This window comes from Amblyomma mixtum, chromosome 3 (genome assembly GCF_055824585.1).
Source record: "Amblyomma mixtum isolate Tamu chromosome 3, ASM5582458v1, whole genome shotgun sequence".
In the NCBI taxonomy this organism is placed as follows: Eukaryota; Metazoa; Arthropoda; class Arachnida; order Ixodida; family Ixodidae; genus Amblyomma; species Amblyomma mixtum.
In genome coordinates, this window is record NC_143014.1 from 246,608,077 (window position 1) to 246,632,601 (window position 24,525).

General features: G+C 47.0%; 1 protein-coding gene across 1 annotated transcript in view; it reads right to left on the minus strand.

The window, feature by feature from the left end:
- The window catches only part of LOC149354263 (monocarboxylate transporter 12-B-like), an 84,595-nt gene extending 61,264 nt beyond the window's left edge, over positions 1–23,331 (minus strand). Inside the window, exon 1 of the mRNA XM_089583243.1 lies at positions 23,191–23,331. The gene's annotated coding sequence lies outside the window, so the exon portion shown is untranslated. The remainder of the gene's footprint in view (positions 1–23,190) is intronic.
- Between the last annotated feature and the right edge of the window lie 1,194 nt (positions 23,332–24,525).

Genomic DNA, 24,525 nt, shown 5'->3' on the forward strand with positions numbered 1-24,525 from the left:
GCCGGAAACAAGCTCGGCGCCATCTTGTCCGGGCTGACGTCATGCTGACGTTTCACCGCCACGCCGATTGCACGCGCGTTTCAAAGCCAACGAAGGAGCGTGCTACCGCATGGGCACAGGCCCCCGCAGGTTTGCATGTACGGGGTAGAAGTTTTGACAAATGCCATTTGTTTGCAGTTGATGACTTTGTTGTAGAGCAGAAGCTTTTGTGTTGTTGTATATGATGTGAAAATATTGTAAATAGCCACGTTTTTCCGTACGAGTTGTTTTTTGTTAGAAAATAAATGTTTTTAATGATTGAAGTTCTCGGGATCCTGTGTGCATACGTATCTTTATATAGATATTGCAGTGAACAAAACTAACCCTTCGCCTTTATTAAAGAAGAAAAATCTTTAAGGTATTGTTTAAGCGCAGGGTCTCTTTCTTTTTACCAGCGGCGTATAACACTCCCCGAAAAATACTTCTGCCTACGCCGCTGGTAGTGGCTGTATTGTGAAAGAATTTTACTCATCTGCTTCGGAGCACGTGTCTACTCTTTCTCGTATACAGCAGTGAGGATGGGCAAGCATACTAAAAAGTTTGAGTTCTTGACCCTGAACGCAAAATGTAATATCATAACGTGTTGTATTGGTGGCCGTGCCAGCAATGACTTTTGACTCACAACTCCAAGAGCCACTCACGCAGGTGACAGAAACGGAGAAGGCCAAAGTGCATATAGTAGACAGCAGGGGAGGGTTTATCTGAAATTTTACACGGGATAACCATTCTGAACATCTTTTTCTCAATGAAAAAAGTCCAAGAAATAAATGTTTAAAATGTGACTGCCCCTCTCCATAAATCCATCCTTTGTAGCATGGCAACATAGCATGTTTCACATAACCACAGGTCTAGTATTGTGCATAATATATATTACCGTAGCTTTTCAGACTTCTAGAAGTTTAGGAGTACCCAGTGGCTGCAGTATAAGTTTCACGGTGTTGTGCATCATTTCAATGCCGTGTTTCATGTTTAATGTGCAGAGCTGCAGCTGTACGCACCGCTTTTCGCTACTTGATGAAATACTAGCTTCTAATGTCACTGCATAGTAGATGACAACACATAAAATGAAAGTTGATCTATTGTACGTAATGATCGAATGCATCAAATTATTTTCTTCAACATAACCACAGACATCAATGAAATTCAGCGCACATGTGGGTCCTCATTTCACTAAGTACTTTTTACCCCAAAAAACACAATCACAGGACATGGGCACAATAAACACGTGAGAAAAGGCCTCCTAATTCAGTTAGAGCTTCGCCTTTTTTGCACTTCTTGACTATGGCATCAGATAGAAAAGCAATTGCAAACCTGCAACAGGAAACCGGTCTAAGCATAGCGCGCGATCAGAAACACGGACTTGGCCACGATATGAACGAATACACTTGAGCCCGGCACGTCCCAGAAGCTAGAGCTCGCTAGACGCTTCAAACGTTACACGCTTGAAACGGGCGGGTAATAAAGTTTCTGCGAAGTGATCGCAGCTGCATGCTCCTTTAAAATATCGCCCTCCGCCCATGTCATGGCCCCCGCCATTCACACAAGCGCAATCGCGAAAAACGAAAATGACAGTTACACTAACACCAGTGACGATCACTGGAGCGTTGCAAGAACACGCCTAATAGCAACGAGGATCCACTGCCGATGGAAACGGGAGCGCGAATGGTACACGCACACTGCACGCACAGGACGTGAAACGTCCGCACAATACGCCGACGACCTCTATAGCGCACGGCGTATTGAATCACTGGTGAACGAACAGCGCGAGTGCTCCTCAGTGAGCAGCGGTAGTCTCCCGACGGCTCCGAGCAGTGACGCAGTAGACGAAATGCCCGTACGATCGTGGTCGCCGAGCACGTTGAAATCAATGCACGCAACAACGAGATTTTTGCAGCGAATTCCACCTGAGATATGAGTGAACGGCGCCAACGTCGGCCTGTGAGCACGATCAAAAACAAACTCGAGCAGTTGAGAAAAGTACGCCTACGCCGCACCGCAAATGCTACGCCGCAACCGTCTGCTACCGCCCGGTTTGCAAGCAGCAACTACGACGCCGTTGCTAAGCTGCCCGGACTAGATGGCCTCCCGATCGCGAAAAAACCTCGTGATTTCCTCCACACTTTTCTCCCATGGTGTTGTGTGGAAAGGGCCTCTCCTCTCTTTTTCCTTCCTCCATGCCTCAGGTGGTGTGGTGATGCATTCATCCGTGCGATGCCGTAGTATAGGAAGCATTTTTTTTTGTTGCGAAAGCAACACTGCGCGAGTCGCCGAGCCATTTCGCGGAGCTGAGGAAAGGCCATACCGCGCATGCGCGAGGAGCAGTGACGTCACACGGCGCGCCGCCGTCGCTGCGCGGGTGACTCAGAGGTGCCGTCGCCGCGCTTGCCAGTTGCGCATGCGCAGTGGCGGCGCATAGCTAGCGTGCCGGGGCCGCCGCCGCTGCCGCGCGCTCTCCGTCGCCTCTCTCTCTCTCTCTCTCGTTGCTTTCGCAATCCTCCAGGTTTAACCAGAGCTAAACCACTGCCAATTTTTTTTCCGATAGCACCTGCCACTACACCGCGAATGTGTGGTGTCTGTCTCTTCTGTCTTGGTGCATTTGCAGAGAAATTCTTCTTTAGCTTAAACGTGTGAACGTGTGCCGAGCTGCGGAGCGCCACGACCGCAAAGCTACGGGGTTGGATAGAGAGACGACCGCACTATAGCATTCAGTTTGACGGCTACAAGCTCGAGCTTACGCTTCGACACAGCTCTGTTAAAGCTGTTGCAGACTCTGTCTCTAGGAAGTAATAGAGGATCTTGATCGGTTCGCAGCGTTCTAATTCGCGAACAGCTTTGAGAGTTCAGGCCCTGCTCGCTTTCAGCCATCTTTCCCTCCCACTTGACTGCCGACAAATTGTGAGCCGGGGAATGAACTGGGTGTGAAGGCGGCACCTGGGAAAAGCGATGAAGATGACACGTGCGGCGATAATTTTGAGGAGTAGTGACTTGCAAGAGATTTGTGGTTTATTCTTTTTTATCACTCAAAGGCTGCGCGTGACGTCGTGAAGTGAGCATGTAATCCGCCTTAGTGAGAGAGAGAGAGAAAGGAATTTTAATGAGGGAAAGGTGGAGAGGTCGGCCGGTGGTAACATGGCCCTGGCCATGTAATGTGTTGTAAGCGTGCTGACTCGAGTGTTACCTGCCACTTTGGGCAGTGTGCCGCTTCGGGATTTCGACAACGCGCGTTACCTCGCTCGATGCATCGAGCCTTTAATAACTCCCTCATAAGGCACCGTCTAAACATCGTCTCACAATTTGTCTTCAGGGGAGTGGAAGCTGCGAGCGAGCCGTGCCGTCTTCCACGAGCGAACCATTCTCACGCGCTCGCTCGACAGCCAACCTCACCGGTCTGGAAGCCGTCGCGTCGTCGTCGTAGCTTCAACTCCCCTGAAGACAAATTGTGAGACGGAGTATGTGTAGCATGGCACTATGCCAATCGCTTGCCGGTGGGGCATTTTTCTCGTCACTTACGAATCTAAAAGGCACTTGTTGGCAGCTAACGCGTGCGGAGTGTCGGCGATAGCGAGGTTAAACATCTACCATGTCGTTCTTGAAAAACGAGCACCAGACGTCGGTCACGAGTGCCCACCCTCTCTAATTACGGGGGACATGATGGCTTCGGAATAAAAAGCAGCTGCTTTTCTTATCAAAAACAACAACAAGAAAAAATCAAGTTTATAGAAGAAGTATGCACCAAGGACAAGGGCGACCGATTGGTGATTCAAACGCTTCCCTGTTTAAGTGCAGCTCGATTTCTCGAACGGCTCAGCCAAATTAGGTGGTATTTTTTCTTTCATTCGTACGAATTCGTTTTTACGAATTCGTCTCGTTTTTCTTTTTCGTTCTCACTATGCATAATGCAGACTCACTTTTAAAGTTTCGTATTCTTACGCCTGTGTGGGTCATATAGGCAACCTCGTCTTTTTTTATTTCTTTAACACACATTCTGAACGAAATAGCTACGGCAGCTAGTGAATGGTAGCTATGTTATTGTGTAGGAAAAATGCTTTACGCGAAGGAAACTCCCTTAGAGATTTGATCCTTTCGTTACGAGCTTCGCAGAAAACGCAACTGAAGATGTGGCACACAACTGGTTCTTGGTCATGGAACCGGGCTACCATGCGTTAGTCCCGACTGCGCGGTCTTGCGCGCACTTGGTCGAACCAGCGTTCGAAAGAGGTCCATACTTCTCTACGTATGCTCAAATCCCTTCCGGTGTGTTATTCATTCGTCACGAGTCGCGGTATTGAGCCCCCAGTGCATCTAGTGGAGTGCAGAAACCATACACAGGCTGACGAAAGTACGTATTTGCCTTTATCAACGTGGACGCGAAAATAATAGAGCTAGTAGCAGTGACGATGCGTGGCTGTAATTGCTGGTGATACCTCCTGTGTATGTGGGGGAGATAGAGTGGTGAAATAAAGAAATAACTTCATGCTCACACGAAACAAACATTTACTACCGTCAGTGATGGCGAATAAATCGGTAGCACTACGTCACGGTAGATGAGGTGCGACGTGCGAGCAGGTCGGGTTTTACATGCTGCGACGCGAATAAAGCGCGGCAAAGCCAATCGGTGCACATGGGGTGACAGTTTTCGAGGTGCTCATCGAAGAATACTCCAGCGCTTCCTAAAACCTGCTAACTTGATGAAAGCTATTCAATAGTACGCAACAACAGGCCAAAAAATATTCCAAATTTTGAATCGTACGTTCCGAGTTTTTTTTTTTTTCTACGAAAACGCCGAAACTTTGACATCCTTGTGCCTTGAGGCCATAATTTTAGGATACACAGCAGCGGTGGCCTAGACATTAGAGCATCCGCCTCGCATGCGGGATGTGCGGGGTTCGATCCCCAGTGCCGCCGGGCACCCACCCGTTATACAATGGGCACAAGCTTTCTCCTGGCCTGGTGCTCGGCTTGCTTAGGGTGGAATGCTTGGGAAACGGGTCACTGACCCCAACTTGCGTAGACAAAAATACCATGCGACATACAACACTCTTGGGCCAAAGCTGCCCTTGTGCCATAAAAATTCATCACCATATCAATTTTCAGGAACAGACCAGCCGAATTTCTTTGTTTCCGGCGTATCGGAGAACATCGATTTCTATACCAGCATAACTTTTCCTGTTTCTGGCATACTTATTTGTAACTTAAAGTCTAGCATAATTATTTTTACCACAGTACATGGTAATCAACAAAGTTACTGCTGTTTTTGACGTCTCATTGAACAACTTAACACTGTCACGTTAGAAACATTGTCTATGACGAATAAATAGACGCGCGTTGTACGTTCATATCGGTCAGAGCTTCAGCAGTGAAATATGGTTTCGAGGCAGCTCATTTTGAGAAGTCTGCACTTTCACTTTAAGGTAGGCTTTTCAGGAGCCAAATCAAAATGAGTAATACGTCAAGCCTTGGGAATAATGCTGTGATTGAATGCACTGCCAGACATTGGTTCCAAAAGATCAGCTTTGGAGGTCTGCCTCTTTATGCAATCCGCAGTCGCCGCCTACACGTGCTGGACGATGAAGCCCTGTAGGCGGTCATAGACTAGGACAGCAGTCAGACATGTGGTGAGCTTTCCATGCGCTTCCGGGTTTCTGTTGAAACCATCAGGCTTCGCCTGCACCGTCAATGGTACGGTGTTCGAGTTGAGCATCTGTCCACCCCGCACACTGTCGCAAGCACGAGTGACAACAACCTGTTTGTCATAGCTAGCTCTTCCGGCTCTGATAGTGACAAGAAGTGTATCCTGCCTGAAAGCCCCAAGTGTGCCTGACATTGGGTTGCGCCACGGGACCCTGCGCCTCACAACTGGCTACTCTCGTACACGCACCTCAGAGCTGCGTTTCTCTTCGCTGCTGTGAAGAGGCAACACATGTGCAGTATTAGTCATGATCAATGCTCCTGCGCGCACCCTAAGCTCTTTTCAAGCACGCAAGCCGGTTATTTCCGTGCCAGTGTTCAGTTTTCTAATGAGACACAAAAATGGCAACTAAATTTTTGGTTACCATATAACTTTTTTAGTTATTATTTTCTCGAGGTCAGCGCATGTGGTCATTTCATGCGTTTTAATAATTGCCAAATTAACGCGGCATTGAAGATTTGTGTATGCACTGATGGCGCTGTCCGTGTCTTGAATTGGCCGACTCATTGCGCAATGCTGCTTCGGTCGATGCTTCGAGGTCGCACTTTTAAACCCTCGTATGGCAGTATCGCGGAGTTAATTTTTCACCTGTATGACGTTTTAGTAATGCACAGCAACTTAAGCACATAGAGGTCCCAGAGTATGAACACTACAGCGGCACGTATTACAAAATATGTGCTAGTATTACTTTTGAAGGAAATAGGGGGATATGGGAGACGATTTTCAGGTTACCGAATACATTAACGATGTTGGATTTAAACATCAGACGGAAACGACGCCGAAACAGGTGCAGATATAGGACTTCATTTTTAATTTTTTTATTCATTTACCCTAAATGGCCCTTACGGGCGTTTCATAGGGGGGTTAAAAACCCATAAAGCCATTGTAGTACATAATAAAGCGAAATTTGAAATCTGAAAATCTGGAAAGCATAAACAAACGCGCTCCCATAAACAGGGAACATAAATGGGTGAAAGAAAGGCTTGAGAACACACACACACACGTAGACCATAATGCAGAAGACAAAATGAAATTCTAGCAACAGTGTATTAAGAATCAGTAACCATGGAGTAAGTACTTTAGTTTGGTAACAAATGCGTCGTAATTTTTTTCGGAAACGATTTCTGCAGGCAGTTTATTCCAATGGTTAATGGCAAGGAGCAATGGCGAATTGCGCATAAGTTTGTTGTGAGCGATCTTGGATTGCACTTTAGAGCAGTGGTCTAATCGGGGGAAAATGCGATGTGCTGGTTTGATACGAGATTCTGTGAACGGCGAGGGTATGTGATAAAGCCTGTGAAAAGGAAGTTGAAAGCTTGGGGCTATGTGGAGAAATTTTGGCGCTCCACGAAAAAAGACGGTTTAACTGTTGATCGCTTGACTTCGAGGAACAGCAGTTTTTTGGACAAGATTTTGTGAACACTTGAAAACCAGACGAGTTCGAAAGGTTGCCCATTATCATAAAAGTCATTGTTTAATTGCGGTTAGTACTAGTCAAAAGTCATACGACCGGCCACAGCAGTAGCTCGGCTATGCCGCGAGGCTGCGGAGTACCGTGGTGAAGACCAAGTTGAAGGGCTGAACTGTGCCGAGTACACACCTCACTCCATTACTAAGGTAACCTATATATACCCCCCCCCCCCCCCCAAAAAAAAAAAAAGAAACAAAGGACTGCCATTTGCTGCTGTGTTAGCGATACAGGGACCAGAGTGTATATGTCCGAGATGCGCTAAAGGCGGTTCTTGGAGCCGTTCGTCCACAATTAATCGCAGGGACGGCAAGGGCGTTAGAAAAAAGCGTAGATTTTCACGCCTCAGGAACCGGCGCAAAGTTCCTCTAAGAAAGCCGACATTGCAAGAGTCCCCAAAAGAAAAAAGCGGCCCGTGCTCAGTAAACCATTTGTCAAAGTTTGGTTCCTTCTAATCCGGTGAGGTCTACATGACATCGCCGCTCAGCAGTAAAGTGTCCGTCGGAGGTATTGGGCACTGCAACAAAATCCAGTTTATTGACCACAAATAAGCGTGCGCGAACACACATATTCAAGCCCCGCCCCCCCTCCCCCCCCCAAAAAAAAGGGGGGGAGGGGGCGAGGGGGGAGAATGCGGCAATGCGCCTTACAACTGTGAGAAATTATTGTACGCCTGAGATCAGTTTGAAATTTTGTTCCCGAGGTTTTGCTTCCACATCACGACTAGGTGACGTGAGATATTGACGACGCAATCCGTGCTGCCACAAAATGAACCAAGAACTAGCTCATCTCGCCAACTTACTTGAAGGCAACAAAGAATTCCTTTCAGATTGACATTCTGAGCATGTTTTTTTCGCGATGGCTGGTGGCACGCGTTTGTTTTTTCGCCTTTCCTGTGTCGGATATTTGATTTTTTTTTGCTTCAGGTAGTTAGGGGGGCTGCATATCTGTCTGTAATGGTGATCACTCATCTTTGTGCGCTTTCTTTTTTAGAAGGTGTTTGGAATATTGCCTGCTTGCACGACATTCACATCTGGTTGTCGGTATTTTTTGTTAAAAGGCACTTATTAAGGAGTACGCATTGATTAAAAACAAGCTGCGAGCAAGGAAGCCTGCATTCTGTTTCTTTTCTGTCTCGTGTAAGTAGCGCCGTTGTTCGCAACAGTCATCGTGCGGATCATCCTTCTAATCCTTCCGCGGAGGGTATCAGACTCCTGGTTATTTTTACCGATCACACTCTTAGCACCCCTTGTTTTGCTCTCAAGCATCAGACCTCATCGGTATACATTTCCTACACAATACAAATTACGCTGCTCCTTCTGTTGACGTCATAATTTTAAGATGCGCTTAATAGTTAAAGTTATCCAGTTGCTAATAGGGTGCGCAGAAGGAAGGAATAAACTTAAGAAACTGCTGTGTGCTAGATGTGCTATTCGTTAGACATTTTTCACAAAGTTTAGTGAGTCATGCGCGCGTCTGGTTTGGCATAGTTAAAACGTACGCGCAGAATTTGCGCAAGGGCGAAACTACAGCGTTCAGAGCACTGGTTCCGAGCGCCATGACTTCTCGTTAGAGACTACTAAATTTCCGTTGTTGCCGCAATTCGCGGCATCCTGGGAGACTATAGGAGGCGCCAGTCGCCATCGCCAAAGCGTTGGCGGAAGCTACTGGAGACCTGGGCGAGGACCGCGTCCACAAACCGCTCCGGTCTCTTTTCTTTTTTTTTTTTTTGCAATAAAAGTTTTTTTTTCTCTCTCTCTCTTTCGCAAATACCGCAGTTTTCGGCATAGCTATCAAACCTCAATCTCCTTTTACTGCATGAAAAACGTCTTTAGTGACATTGCGAGAGTTTAAATAAATGTTATATGCCACTGAGATTCGCGTGTCAGATTGAACTGCCACATCGTACCCTCCGTAACCCTCAGTTCTGCGGTCTTAAGGCATGACCACGAACGCTCCCTTTTAGTGGGCCAATCCTTTGCGGTCCCACGTAGGGCATTTGTAATGGCGCACGCTTCTCTGCGAAAAATGCCCAGAAACACTCCGGAGTGACATAGCGCGTCTGAGCTTGAGTGTACGCGTTCCACAGAGGTCGACATCTGGGCAGAGATGCAGCTTTTGCTACGATTCCGCCGCTGAATGCTTGCGCAACAAGGCCCGTTCAGCAGGCTATCCCTTCCCGTTTCGCTCAAACTGCGCAGCCGACATGAATGAACGTGCCGGCCGCTTCTGGCAATGCAAAACATTCATCGAGGCAGACTCGCGTCCCCTAGCCACGCTTTCCCGTTTGCCGCGTGCGCTGCTGGCCGACAGCGCAGAGGGTTCCCCCGGCACAGCAGGTGGGCCCACGTGCCGTCCGCTTTGTTTTGCCTTTATCTTTTCTTTTATGCCGTGTACGCAGCTGAAGGGACAGGACAGATTTGTAGATTATGGGAAGCTCCACTTCTCAAGGTCGTGAGTTCAAACCTCGGTGTCCGATTGCTGTATCGAGGTGCTTTAATGACTCCAAAACCGGATGTTATTCCGTCTACCGAGTGACTGGGGTCGCAAGCCTGTCATTGGGCTGTGACGTGACCGCCTGATACGAGCATGGTTTCGCCGTCTGTTGTTGCTATGCGGGCAGTGGCAATCGATTGTTTTCTTATGCCGCTGAATCCCTGAAGGGTGCATATGTCGATGATGCTGTTTTGTTTTTCTAGCGCAGCGGCATCTAAGGCCAAAGAGCGCCAAACGCAAGGTTTTTGGTCGGCTCAGGCTAAAGTATGTACACATGTTAAAATCAACACCAGGTGTATAGGGCCTAAGAGTAAGGAGTATGTGCATGATTATAGTGTGTTAGAAGGGTGTACGACACATGGAATGGCCTAAAGTGATGTACAGCGCCTAAAATTTGTGTTAAGAATTGTTGCATATAAAAGACGAAGCCGGGTAGCCTCAACCACAGATGAGGAGGGGCTGAGGTTACTTGGAATAAGAGATCCCTTGTAAAAAGCCTACATGACATTACAATTTAAAAACCCTACGGAATGCAAACATGCAGCCATCACCTAAGAATAAAGAAAGGTGCATTGGTATTTTGAATGTGCATAGTTCTGGGAAGTGCTGTCATCTTTCTGTTTCCAACCTCGGGCACATGATTAATGTGTGGACAACTGAGATGCGGGCTCCACGTCTCGCGCATTGTGGTGCCGGTGTACCCTTCAAAAGATGTGTGATGTATATATGTCCTATCCTCCGTCTGCAGAGGGCAACTTCTTTGAATCTATTGTTTTCTTGTGGCATACCTTCCGATCCTTATTTTTACGGTGTGTAGTTTGCTGTCTGTTTGTTTCGTCACAATCCTGCTGCCATTCTTTGCGGAGCGCAGTCCTAATATGTGGCCTGAGGTCCTGGTATGGGCGTTGGTTCGGCAGCTGACGTAGCAAGCCTATCAGCTTCTTCATTTCCATCTATGCCACAGTGACCTGCTGCCCAGCATATTATAATTTTAAGGTTCAGTGTGCATGCAAACATAAGCCATTTCAAGAGGGAATTGATAACAGGGTTTGTATAGCGCTTCCCTGAGGACAGGGCCATAACCACACTTAAAGAATGTGAGTAAATAACAGAGGTTAAGATTTCCTTTTGTAGGATGGATCTAACAGCCAACAGGATACCATGACATTTTGCAGTAAATATGCTTCTGTGTCTATTCATTGTTCTTGTTTCAGAAAATTGACAGCTGTGCACTGCACACGAAACTGAAGAGGTCTTGGAGGCATCAGTGTAAAAAAGTGTGCACTGATAATTTGCTTGCAGGGACCTCAAGTGCTATTTTATGCCAGTTGGCTACCCATGTTTGCCAACGTTACAAAAAGATGTGTCACAGCCAACTGGATGCACTTCCCAGGGAGCAATTATGTATTTAGAAGAGGTTACCAGAATATTGGAGACTGACATGTTCATATGTTGGACAAGTGTGGCGACTCGAATGGGTAAGGGTGGGGTTTCAGATGGTCGGTTTGAAAAGCAGTGCACTGGTTGGGTTTCGCAATAGCGCGTTGCATGGGTGGTCATAGTACCTTCGTAGCGTATGCCATGCTTGTAAACTTCCCCCGTCGTTCAAGTGTCAATCGGTCCGCCTCAATGTACAAACTGGCAATGGGGCTTGTACGGAAGGCACCAGTAGCCAACCGCAGACCTAGGTGGTACACTGCATCGAGCATTTTTTATGGTGGTTCTTCGTGCTGACTCGTACACTACCGAGCCATAGTCTATACGTGATAGAACTGCGCTGTTTAGAAGACTCAGCAGGCAGTCTTGGTCTGTACCTCAAGACTGATGTGACAGGATCTTTAGAAGGTTCAGTGCCTTCATGCATTTGTCTTAACTGCTTAATGTGTGTGATGAATGTAAGATTTCCGTCGGCTATGACGCGAAGAAATTTGGGTCTTTTTGGAGAGAAATACTCTGCCCGCTAAGTGTGATGTCGGGTTTTGGTCTAATACCATGTTTTTTTGTGAAGAGTACACTGGCCGTCTTTTCTGTGTTGAGTTTAAATCCATTTTTGTTTGGCCACTTTGATACTTTATTCCCTCCTAGCGGAATTTGCCGCTCACAGATGGACAAATTACATGTCTTGCAGCTTGTTTGTAAATCGTCAACACAAAGATAGTAGGATATTGAGCTAGGCAGGATGCTCTTCAATGAATTCCTTTTCACAATGAAAAGCGTGCAGCTAAGAAAGCCGCCTCGAGGGACAGCATTCTCTCGTGAAAACTGCTTAGATAAGAAATTCCTTAAACGGACCTTGAATGTTCGTTCAGACAGATAACTCTGAATGGTGGCCAGCATAATCCCCGAGATGCCAAAGGCGAACAGGTCACGGAGAATACCATAGCGCCATGTGGCATTGTATGCTTTCTCTAGATCAAAGAAAACAGATAAATAGTGCTGTTAAGGCACAAACGCGTCCCTTACGTAACATTCGAAGCCAACGAGCTGTTCAGTGGTTGACCAGTTAGCCCTAAATCTAGCTTGACGCTGGTCAAAAAGACCATTGAATTCAAGGAAATGCACAAGGCGACGATTTATCATTTTTTCAGAGTTTACATAAAGAGCTCGTTAGGGCTCGTCAACCGTCCGCAAGTGTGGCTTCTTTGACTTGCTTTAATATCGGCATAATAATCGCTTCTTTCCAGGCTTTGAGAAAACGTCCAGTGGCCCATATCTTATTGAACAGCCATAGGATAGTTTCAAGGGTTTCTTCATGCAGGTGCTTGAGCATTCCATATGTGTTCTTGTCAGAGCCTGCTACTGTTGAGTTGCCACATGTGCCTTAAGCCACCTTCAACTCTTGTAAAGTAAATGGGCTAGTGTATCTTCCTACAGATGGCCTTTTTTTGCAGTAGGCTTCCGTTCCTCAGCTAGCTTGTCTCTCAAGAATGAATATGTACAATGCACTGAGCTAAAAGTGTATTGGAAGTGTTTCCTCAGTGCATCTGCTTGGTGCTCCAGTGCATCACCAGCAGTGCTAACGAAAGGAATTGCATGTGCACTATGCCCTTTAAGTGCTTTTGGTCTACTGTACCCTTTATGCGTATCTGTGTCAGAATTTACAGAGGAGAGAAACGACTGTCAACTTCGTCGTTTGGATATACGTCGAGTACGCCTGCCATTTGCTTTAGCTCGCTTAAAGTTTATTAAATTGTCAACCGCAGGATAACGCCAGAATTTTTATTATGTATTATTTTTGGTTCTTACGAGCTCTATTGCAATGTGAATTCCACCATGGTTTTCGTTTGTATTGTATTTTACCTGATGTTTGAGGGATGGATTTCTGTGCAGCGTCTATAATATGCAGTGTGAGCAAGTATTGAGATTCATCTATACCTGGGTCTCTAATTGATGAGCAGGGCAATGCTGAGAGTTCCCGGAAAAACTTCAGTCAGCAATCTGTTCGTTAAACTTCCTAGGATTATTTACCTTAGGATTTATATTTTGTGTGCATTTTACAGAAATGGGAAAGTGGTGACTTCCATAAAGGTTATCAATAACTGCCCATTAAGTGGCTGCCAAGAGCAATGGAGATCCAATAGCAAGGTCAATCGCTGTGTGTGATTTGTGTGTGGCATTGAAGTGCGTTGGTTCTCTTCTATTGAATAAGCATGCGCCAGACGACAATAGGAATTTTTAAATTAGCGCTCCTCGAGAATCGGTTCTAGTACTTCTACATAATGGGTGGTTTGCGTTATTTCGCGATGTTAGCAATGAAAACGATCAGAGTGACCTACAAAATGCGCTTACTAATATTGTACAGTGGTGCAAGCGCTGGGACATGACACTGAACGCCGATAAAAGTGTTTCCCTTCGCATAACTAACAAGATAAACGCTCTACAATATGTATATAAATTAGAATCATCATCATTGCAACAAGTAGCGTCCGTAAAGTACTTGGGTGTAACACTTACTAATAACCTTTCTTTGAACTCTCATATAGATAACATCTGTTCACTCGAATTCCGTAAGCTCTGTTATATAAGGCATAAACTTCGAAACGCCCCCGCTAACGTTAAGCTCTTAGGCTATAATACTCTAATTAGACCCAAGATTGAATATGCTTGCATTATTTGGGACCCGTATACTAAGTATAACATAAGAAAGCTCGAGAACATTCAAAGGAAAGCAATTAGATTCATATATTCAAAATATCTGCCCACTGACTCCCCCTCAGACTTGATGCATGCTAACGGTATTGAAGAACTACAGATAAGAAGACGAAATTTTCGTTTAGGTTTTCTTTCATTACTTCTTAACAATAAACTCAGACTTGACCCTTCTGCTTATCTTTCCCCAATGCCAACACGGAACACACGACACTATCACAAAGCTCTTTTAAAACCACATTTTGCCCGGACAAACTCGTTCAAGTTTTCCTTTTTCCCACGCACCATATCCGACTGGAACTCATTAACCGAACCTAATCAACCCTGAAAATCGGACGCGTTCCTCAGCCATGTTTGATATTGCGTGTTATGTATTTTTTCTGCTTTGTCTTGCACTGCTGTATTGTTGTTTTACTACATTATCGTTGCTGTATTGTTGTATTTTTGTTGCTATAATTTTGCTTTTTGTGAACCTGCCCTTCCTGCGTGGACCTAACCATGGTCTGCAGTATGTACATAAATAAAAAAAAATAAAAAATCGCCAGCCAACAGGAAGGGCTCCGGAAGCTGGTCAATGAGTTTTCAAGCTCGTCAATGAATAGGCAGTGTTCTGGTGGGATATATAGGGAACATACGGTTATTACTGTGCCAAAACTTAGGGCTCGTATCGCCAATGCCTCTAAATCAGAAGCCAGTGGAAGAAGGTATTGAGAAAGAATTGAATTCTGAACTACAATAGTAACGCCACCTGACAAGTGGGCACAGCCTGGCCTGTCCTTCAGGTATACAACATATTTTTGAAGAAAGTTTGTATGTGTTGGGTTTAAGTGCGTTTCCTGTAGGCAGAGTATGTTTGGTTGATATTGCGCGAGTATTTCATATATGTCGTCCAGGTTCTTAAGTAGCCCTAGGCAGTTCCTATGATTAATGCTCTTGACAGCCATAGTTCTTAGTGAGGAAGATTACTAGTGGGGGTTATTCAGATATCGCCGCCTTTATCAGGCGGCTTGACTGGAAGATGTCGTTTAGGTTAAAAGCGGTCTAGAAAACTCTGCCTCTCTTTCGGAGACTCCCTCAGCGTCTCCGACGCTGAGAATCTCGGTGTCACCTCCATTGCTTCCGCTGGAGACGCGGAGGCAGGTGTGATTTGTCTAGAGGGAGGGACTTCCTCTCGTTTGTCTGTGTTTTCCCAGATGCCTGTGAAAAGTTGACCTCTGGGACATGGAATGTTGGTGCAGCCGAACGCTGTTTGATGGGGGCCGAGATAGGCGCGCATCGGCGATGCTGTATTGCGTGCCCACCTTGACGAGACGCCGCTCGGCCCTTTGGGGCGCTGCGTCAGCGTAGGATCTTCCAGAGAGAAGCGAGAGCTTCTTCTGGGCTTCAGAGCCTTGATCTGAATTACTTTTTTCTCGTTCTGGAATGACTGACATATTCGTGAGTACGCGGCATGTTGCCAGTGACAGTTGGGACATTCTGTTTGGGTGGCACTGCAGTTTTCAGTTGGGTTCTCATGGGCGTCACACTTCACACAGGTGAGTTTTCCGCGGCATGTTTTGGATCCGTGTCCGTACTTTTGGCAATTGAAGCATCTTCTCCGGTTTGGGATATAGGAACGAACTTTACAATGGATGAATTCTGCTTTCACAGCATATGGTAGATGAGACTTTGCAAATTTTAGGACGATATGGGGTGTCACCACCTCTTCCCCGTTCCGCCTTATGGTGTTGGGACGAAGGGCAATAACACCTTGATCTCGGAAGCCTTCCAGGAGATCAGACACTGTTTCGCGGATCATATCTCTTTCTGATATGACACCTTGTACTGGGTTTAGATTGCGGGGGCGGGGGGGGTGACGGTCACAAGGAGGTGAGGAAACTGCTTTTGACTCAGAAGGATGTCAGAGCGATCTTTCTGGGACACGCCAATAAGAAAGTCACCAGAAGTTTTTTTTTTGGCTTTGTACTATTTCCCTATCATATTCTCAAGGGTTCTAGCGATAACAAAAACAGACAATGCTGCAACTTTGTCGTTATCTATCAGAGACCTGGAATAACTAAGAAATTAGGAAAGTGGTCACAGTCAGGTCGGGTACTGGCGGAGCTTTCATCGGTGCGGTTCCTTTTCTGGGACCGATCAGGTTTTTTGGAAGAAATATTCATGCGATATGGGTATGCTGATGGTTCATAAAATGCCGCCTGTCGTTCACCGTCTTATTCACAGGGAGGTCCCGGAGTCCCCCAACTGGTAGACAGACGGGGAGCCCGTCGGCCGGAGCGTGACTATGGCCTCGACCACCACCGTTTATGGTTTCTACCCTTCACCTTAAAAGCTATCGCCACGGTACGGATGACAGCTTCAGCATGGGGGCTAAAGGTCCGTGGTGGCGCCAAGTGCCATCACCTTGAGACTCAAGGTGCCCTTGCGGGAAGGTTGCATATCTTTATCGAGAGTATCCATGGCAGGATATGAACCAGGCTGCAGAGAGGTATTAGATGTTTTAAGCTTACCGGAGGCGCACTACCGCAGATGTTACCGCACGCCTCCTGCATAAGCGCAGTGGCCCCACCTGGTACCACGCACGTCACTGCTCATGCGCGGGAGGCGTCCGGTAGACCGGAATACTTTTCCGGTAGTGCTAAAAACGTCCATTAACTGCCTTATTGTATAGGGCAGTGGCGCCGCTTACAAGGAATGACCTTATGACAGCAAGGAAAGCAAACAACAAAAAAGGGCGAACAAAGGGTTCAAAAATTCAAATAATTGAGCCAAAAGGAAGAGAAAGATTGAGGCCAGTTATCGCAGTTCTTATTAGGCGACTAAGGTTTAACCGTTAGACGATTTGAGCAAGATGACATAAGATGCGGTAGAAGAAAACCGCTGGTTTTCGTGCGCTCAGCCAGACTAAGGCAGCGCTTCTCATTTCCGTGTGGTCTTAAAAAAAATCACGGGGTCCGGCCTTATACATTTAATTGCTGAAATAAGTATATATATATATATATATATATATATATATATATATATATATATATATATTGTTACGTGCTTAGCACGCACGGGGGGTTATTCACAGAGGGGATCGGTCGGAGCAGGATGGAAGCAGGAAGCCTACCAGCGTCCTTCAGCTCTTTCTCTTCCTTTCTCTCTGCTCGTCCTTCATCTTCTGCTTCTTCCGTCGAGGTTCTATGGAAGCACGTTACATTTCCCTCCTCGCAGACGAAGCCCGTCGGGCGAGTTAAACAGACCGCCTGGGATGGAATCGCTTGAGGCGGGCTACATGCACCACCTGAGACTGGCGTGACCGTCGACCACTAGCAGTTAGTCGCGATATAACGTAATTAACGTCACTAATGCACTCCAACACAACAAACGGTCCAGTGTAGTGGGATAGCAGTTTCTGACACAGACCACGCTTGCGTAGAGGGGTCCACAACCACACAATGTCACCAGGAACATAAGAAACTTCTTGGTGTTGGACGTCGTAGCGGTTCTTGGAACGCTCTTGCGAAGATAAAATTCGAACGCGGGCAAGCTGGCGAGCTTCTTCAGCTCTGCAGAGTGTGGTCGCAAGAGAAGGTTCGTCGTGGATGAAAAATGGTAGAATGGTGTCAAGGCCACAGCGAGGCGAGCGAGCATAGAGCAGGTAAAAGGGGCTGTAGCCAGTTGTCTCATGTTGCGCTGTGTTGTATGCATGAGTAACGAACGGGAGGACGCCATCCCAGTCTTTATGATCTGCAGCGACGTACATAGCAAGCATGGTGGTGAGCGTCCGATTAGTGCGTTCTACCACACCGTTCGTTTGGGGATGATATGGCGTGGAGTGGCGAAAACTGCAGCTGCTGAGGCGGAGAAGTTCTTCAACAACGTCCGCTGTAAATTGGCGTCCACGGTCGCTAATGAGAACTGCAGGAGGGCCGTGCCGAAGAATGACGAAACGAAGTAAGAAGTTAGATACTTCAGACGCAGTAGCAGCTGGTATCGCGGCTGTCTCACAATAACGGGTTAAGTGGTCTACGCACACAAGAATCCATCGATTTCCTTTCGAGGACCGTGGGAAAGGTCCAAGGAGGTCAATGCCAACTTGCTCAAACGGGGCTGTTGGAGGTGTGATTGGCCGCAGTTTGCCAGGTGGACTTGAAGTCGGCAGCTTAAAGCGCTGGCATTGCACACAGCTGGCTACATAGTGCTGGATGGTTGAACGCATGTTAGGCCAGTAAAATCGTTGCTGTGTGCGGTGGAGTGTGCGTGTCACTCCCAAGTGCCCAGACGTGGCGTCGTCGTGCATCATTTCAAGAACTGTGATGCGTAGGTTTTCGGGTACGACAAGAAGCATGCGTGCTCCTCCAGAAGCGAAATTCTTCTTATAAAGCAAACCGTCGCGAATGCAAAAAGTATTCTTTACAGAATCTTGAGCGGCATCAAACAAAGAGGTTAATGTTTGGTCTTTGCGTTGCTCAGTTCGGAAAACTTGAAGATCGGGGAAGGCTTGTGAAAGTGACGCCAAGTATTCATCAAAGTTGTCTGCGTCGTCATCAGTCGTTTGAAGCGGCAAACGGGAAAGACAATCGGCATCTGAGTGTTTACGGCCGCTTTTATGCACCACAGTGAAATTAAATTCTTGTAGGCGCAAAGCCCATCGAGCAAGCCGGCCACAGGGGTCACGAAGACTCACTAGCCAGCAAAGCGAGTGGTGGTCGGTCACGACGGTGAAAGCATCTGACATCTGACATCTGAAATTTCTTTTGACCTCGGGCCCCATCCTACGCCACTTCTGCCCATCTGCACCAATTGAAGTGCACACTGATGCAAGTGGTATCGGTATCGGCGCTGTACTTATACAACGCCATGGTCACGATCAGCACGTGGTAGCATATGCCAGCCGGTCATTGAGTAAGAGCGAAAGAAATTACACGGTTACTGAGCAAGAATGTCTCGCCGTTGTTTTCGCTGTACAGCGCTTCCGCAATTCCTTTTAGAAGGTGGCCGACTTTGTCTTCTTCAAGCATACTGGAGTTAACTAGCTTGCATAACTTTAAGATGGCTTCGATGTATGCCGTGCAAGTTTCTCCGGGTACTTGCGCGCGGTGAAGCAATGTCTGTTCAGCACGCTTCTTTGTTGCCGATTCATCCCCAAAATTTTTCTTGATTTCGGTCGTAAAGGTTGCCCATGAACTCAGTGTATCCTCATGATTGTCGAACCAGTCAAGGGCAGTGGCGGCAAGGAAAAACACCACGTTAGCCAGTTTGGTAGCAGCGTTCCAGCGATTGTATTTGCTCACCCGCTCGTAGTGTTTCAGCCACTCGTCAACGTCCTCTTCAGGTTTTCCAAAAAATGTGCGGGGCTCTCGGTAATGTGGCCAGTTGTTCGCTGTGGATGTCCCGGGTTGCTCGGCATTGTCGTCTCCAGGCATGTCCGATGGCAGTGGTGGGAAGCCTGCGAGTCTACGGCTCCTTCGGTAGATGGAATGCTCCGTGGTCGATACCCCGCACCTCCACCAAGCTGTTACGTGCTTAGCACGCACGGGGGGTTATTCACAGAGGGGATCGGTCGGAGCAGGATGGAAGCAGGAAACCTACCAGCGTCCTTCAGCTCTTTCTCTTCCTTTCTCTCTGCTCGTCCTTCATCTTCTGCTTCTTCCGTCGAGGTTCTATGGTACGTTACATTATATATATATATATATATATATATATATATATATATATATATATATATATATATATATATATATATATATATATATATATATATATATATATATATATATATGTATAGGGGATGTTTAATTTATTCATTTATTTTGCGCTATTGTTCGATTTAGAATATTACTGAATATGTTATCGCTTAAAGCTAATTGATTAGAAAAGCAGAAGAAAAAACAACCATATGCCGCCGGTGGGATCCGAACCCACGACCTCCGAATTACGCGTCTGGTGCTCTACCGCTGAGCTACGGCGACGGCTGTCAAATGTCCTGCTTTCGGGGGTATTTACGTTTACAAATAACCTAACCTTTAGAGTGTTCATCAGCGCCACCCACGTTCTTAAGCGGCGGACGTAGCACGTCCTGAGTTACCGCTGATGTGACGTAGAACGTCATCGAACGGCGAGGGTGGAAGCTGTGTGAGAACTCTCTTATGCCTCCTATGGCGTCAAGGCTCTCAGAACCGAGGCCCTCGCTACGCAATTAAGCAAACAGCGAGGGCCTCGGTTCTGACAGCCTTGACGCTGCCAGAACCGAGAATACGCTGCCAGGTGCGAGAATAAACCGTTTCTCAAGATGCCTAGTGGTTAAAACGCAAGAATCGCACCTGTTCCGGGGAGGACCTTTCTTTCTCCTGTAGACAGACAGAAAGGCTGCTGATGCACGCGTCCCCAGCCTTTTCAATAAAAAAACCTTCAATAACTTCCCTTTCTATTTTACTTCTTGCTGTCGCAAGAAATTTAGTGTCCGATAACATAAGCCGACAAACGTGGCGGGGTTGGTTGCAATGTAGTGCCATGTGGTCCCAGACTTGTTTTTGGCTTTGTAAAAAGCATTACCCGCTTCGCGCCTTTCGTGCTGCCCAAGACAGGGCTTCGCGTTGTGCTTGGTTCCAAAATAAGCGGCAGTGGGTTCGGGCGGCAATTGAAAGAAAGCGCACCTTTTTTTTCTACATATTTCGCGGGCTTTCTTTAAATGCCGAAAAAAAAGGACCAGGTAGAAGGTACTATCGTGGACAAAAGTGGTATACTCGACGCGACCGGAGCCGGCCGCCGCGGTGGCTCAGTGGCTATGGTGCTCGGCTGCTGACCCAAAAGACGCGGGTTCGATCCCGGCCGCGGCGGCTAGAATTTCTTTGGAGGAGAAATTCTAGAGGCCCGTGTACTGTGCGATGTCAGTGCACGTTAAAGAACCCCAGGTGGTCGAAATTTCCGGAGCCCTCCACTACGGCGTCTCTCATAGCCTTAGTCGCTTTGGGACGTTAAACCCCATAAAACCAAACCAAACCGGAGCCGGAGCAACAGAAAACTGCGTTTCAACGATATCTGCAGGCGGCATCTCGGACCCAGACAGCCAATCTGTGACCTGTATTATCGGCAGGCATGTCCCTTGACCCGTTTCAATGTTTCGGGCTTTTGCTCGCCAAAATGCCGAGCGGCGCCGTAGCAGTAGCAATCTGGTGGCCCTCTTTTCATTTTGTGTCTTCTTTTTTTCAACGCGCGTTCGAGATATGGCTTGAGAGCCGGCGCTCGCACCGTCATGATGCCCGCGCGCGCGTGGCTAACTTGTGGTGGGAGCAGCGCATTTTTGAACCATTGAAACGAGCCCAGCGACATGCCTGCTGGTAATAAAGGTCACAGATTGGCTATCTGGGTCCGAGATGGCGCATGTAGGTGGCGTTGCAACGCAGTTTTCCGTTGCTCCGGCTCCCGCCGCGTGGAGCATACCACTTTTGTCCCCGATAGTACAGTCTTTGTCAAAAGTTTAGAGCCCAGGCGGTTTGCTTCTAAGCCTCGCAGTGGGACTCCTGCAGCATTCGTGGTAGTCTTACCCATTGGAGGAGGCAGGACCAGAAATCTTCTTACCTTCAGCAAATTTGGAGCGCTGGAGATGCATTACGAACCACACAGTGTGGCTCAGAAGCAAACCCCCTGGGCTCCAAACTTTTGACAAAGGCTGTACATTGCCACATAAAAGTGGATCGGTTCTTTCGTAATCCACTCTAAACTTGAGGAAGCGCACGTGAATAACAATAAAATTGCATAATTTATCCGAGCTAATTAACTAAAAAAAAAAAAAACTCTCTGAGGAGCGTCACACGACGAGAAACAATACGTAGTTGGTTTCGCCCAGCTCCGGTAAGCCACTTTTTTGAATCCTTGGTTCATGTTACGTGAAACACCCTGTATATGCATGAAGGAAGTCTAGCCACAGCAGCCAAGGAGCATAGGAAAATGTTTTTTAAATCTGTGGGGCTGTTCAGTGAGATTAATGGTGTAATTATCTTATCCCGAAAAGAAAACTGATTACGAAACACAAGACGCACGTACAGTCTTTGCCAAAAGTAATCGGGCACAGGTGGTTTGTTTCTTAGCCGCGTAGCGAAGCACTTTTGGCAGCCCTTAAGCTATGAATCTGTCTAAAGTAAGGCGAGCCCTTGTCCTCACGTTTTTACACCTTTAAGTCATTAGGGATGGCGTAACGGCTCAGTTATGTGGTTGAGAATCAAAACACTGCTGCTCGGTTACTTTTGGCAAAGGGGGTACGTGCCGCCGGTGTGAACCGAAGCCACGGCCTCCTCTGAATTTAGCGTTCGGTGCTCTACCAACTGAGCTACGGCGACGGCTCTCCAGTCGTCTGCTTTCGGGAGTATCTATGCTGCGTATAACACAACCTTGGGAGTGTTCACCAGCGCCGCCCTCATCCACAGCGGTGGACGCAGGCCGTCCTGTATCACCGCGAGTGTGACGTGGAATGTCATCGAACGGTGACGGTGGAAGCTGCGCGAAAGTCCTCATGGGATCAAGACTGCCTGAACCAGAAGCGAGGCTCTAGTTAAGCTGTTGAGCAGACAAGGGATGGGAAATGAGGGTCTCGTTACGACATATATGTATATGAAAGAAATCAACAGCCACCGAAACTAAGGCGCAGAGAGAAATGCTTATTTTTTAATTCGTAGCACTGTTCAATGGGAGATTAATAGTGTGATTGTTATCTATGCTGGTTGTTTGTTTGCCCTTGTTTTCCGCATTGTTATACTATGAATCGTAACCAACTTGCCCAGCTTTCTGTCCATCATGGTAAGAGGGTAAGAGAGTCAGTTACATCTTACCCTGATGAAGGGTGGCGCACCATCCGAAGCCGTTGGATGTATAAACCAAGTTAATAGTTCAAGTTGTGAGCTTCTCATTCTGCAAGTTTTCCCTGGCCATTTGAGCAACGTAGAGTGCCTCTACTAAATGTGTGTGTGTGCGAGAGAGAGAGAGATGACAATTTTGTGATGACGTGATGACAATTTTTCTCACTGCTTGTGCCCGCCTGGCCCCATAACTAATTTACAATAATGACGTTCGTGTACTGCTCTTGGAATATTAAAAAAAATATTAAACCGAATTTTGAACATAATGTACGTCGATTCCACCCACTCATCCTCATCATCTCGCCCCTCCCTATGTCGCTTAACTACGCTTGCAATAACGCCACGCCGTTCACTACCGGCTGCTCACTTTTCTTCCTTCCTTACGGCTGCCCCCTCTTTGCTACAATAGATGCGATTCTCCTTTACCAACCAGACCATTCGATGTGTACCCCTGTTTCTGGAACTGCGCAACACGCAGAAGATTGTCGGCAAATCACCCGCTCACTCACGGCTGCAATCCAGTGGCGCCGGACGACGACCACCCACCACCGCACTTCCCTTTTAGCACTCTTGTATGGCTCTGGATCCCGTGAGGTACTCCTGCTCTGTCCTCAAAAATTGTTGCCAAGCATTATGGCCCCTACTGCGACATGGAGCGTTCATCTCCTGTTAACTATGTTTTCGAATCGCTCCCGACTCTCCTTATCTCCGCCGCCACGGACGCGAGGCTATCTCCAGCGGCTCAAGACATACGGCCCTTCTATCTTCGTCGCCGTAATTCTCCAGGCAGGCCCGGCCCGTCTTCTCTTCAGGGGCCATTGTAAAGACGAATATGAACATTCGTCTACTGTTGTGTGTGTGGGCTTGAGAGAGAGAGAGACAGAGAGAGAGAGTGTGTTGTGTGTGTGTGTGTGTGCGTGCGTGTGTGTGTGTGTGTGTGTGTGTGTGTGCGTGCGTGCGTGCGTGCGTGCGCGCGCGCGTGTGTGTACAGGGTGTTTCACCCAAGACGGTACACAATTTTTAAAAATAGGCTTTCTGAGTTGCAAGAGCGTTCTTTTTCGGTATAGAACTGGCAGTGGTGAAGTACATCAGAATGCAGCTAAAGCGTCCTTACTAGCAGACTGATTAACTGGTATTGAATAGTTAAGTTTTTAGCTATCACTCCTTAATTATTGAGAGGCTTGTAGCCAATAGTAAGTAATATCCATATCAGTTTTTAGAATTTCGAAAACACGCTTACCCTCGGCTCTGTGGCCCAACAAATTCTGCCAACAATAAGCCAAAATACATGAGATTTCGAGAAGCTTGCAGGCAAAGCAACCTCTCCAGTGCACGTCAATCGTCTAAATCGCCAAAATTTGTTGGGCCACAGCGCCGAGGGTAACCGAATTTCCGAAATTTTAAAAACGGATATGGATAATACTTACGTTGGGCTACATGCCGCACAATAATTAAGCAGCCTAAGGGTAATAGGTAAAAAGTTAACTATTCAATGTAAGTTAACCAGCGTGCTAGTTAGCACATCTTAGCTATATTCTGATGTACTGTACCGCTGAAAATGCTAGGCCGAGAAAAGCGCTCTTCTAACTCAGAAAACCTGTTTTTAAAAATTGTGTAAAGTCTTAGGTAAAACGCCCTGTATATAAGACAGGGGTATGGAAATAAGGGGCTCATTATTTATGACATACAAAGACAGGAAGCCAACAGTCCCTGTAATCAAGGAAAGCATAGAGGAATGCTCCTATTTCTCTCTTTTTTTATTTGTGGTGCTTGTGGTGTCGATCAATGGGAAATTAAGCGCACAGTACCTATTTCACGCCTGAAATATAAGCGTTCAGTAAGTA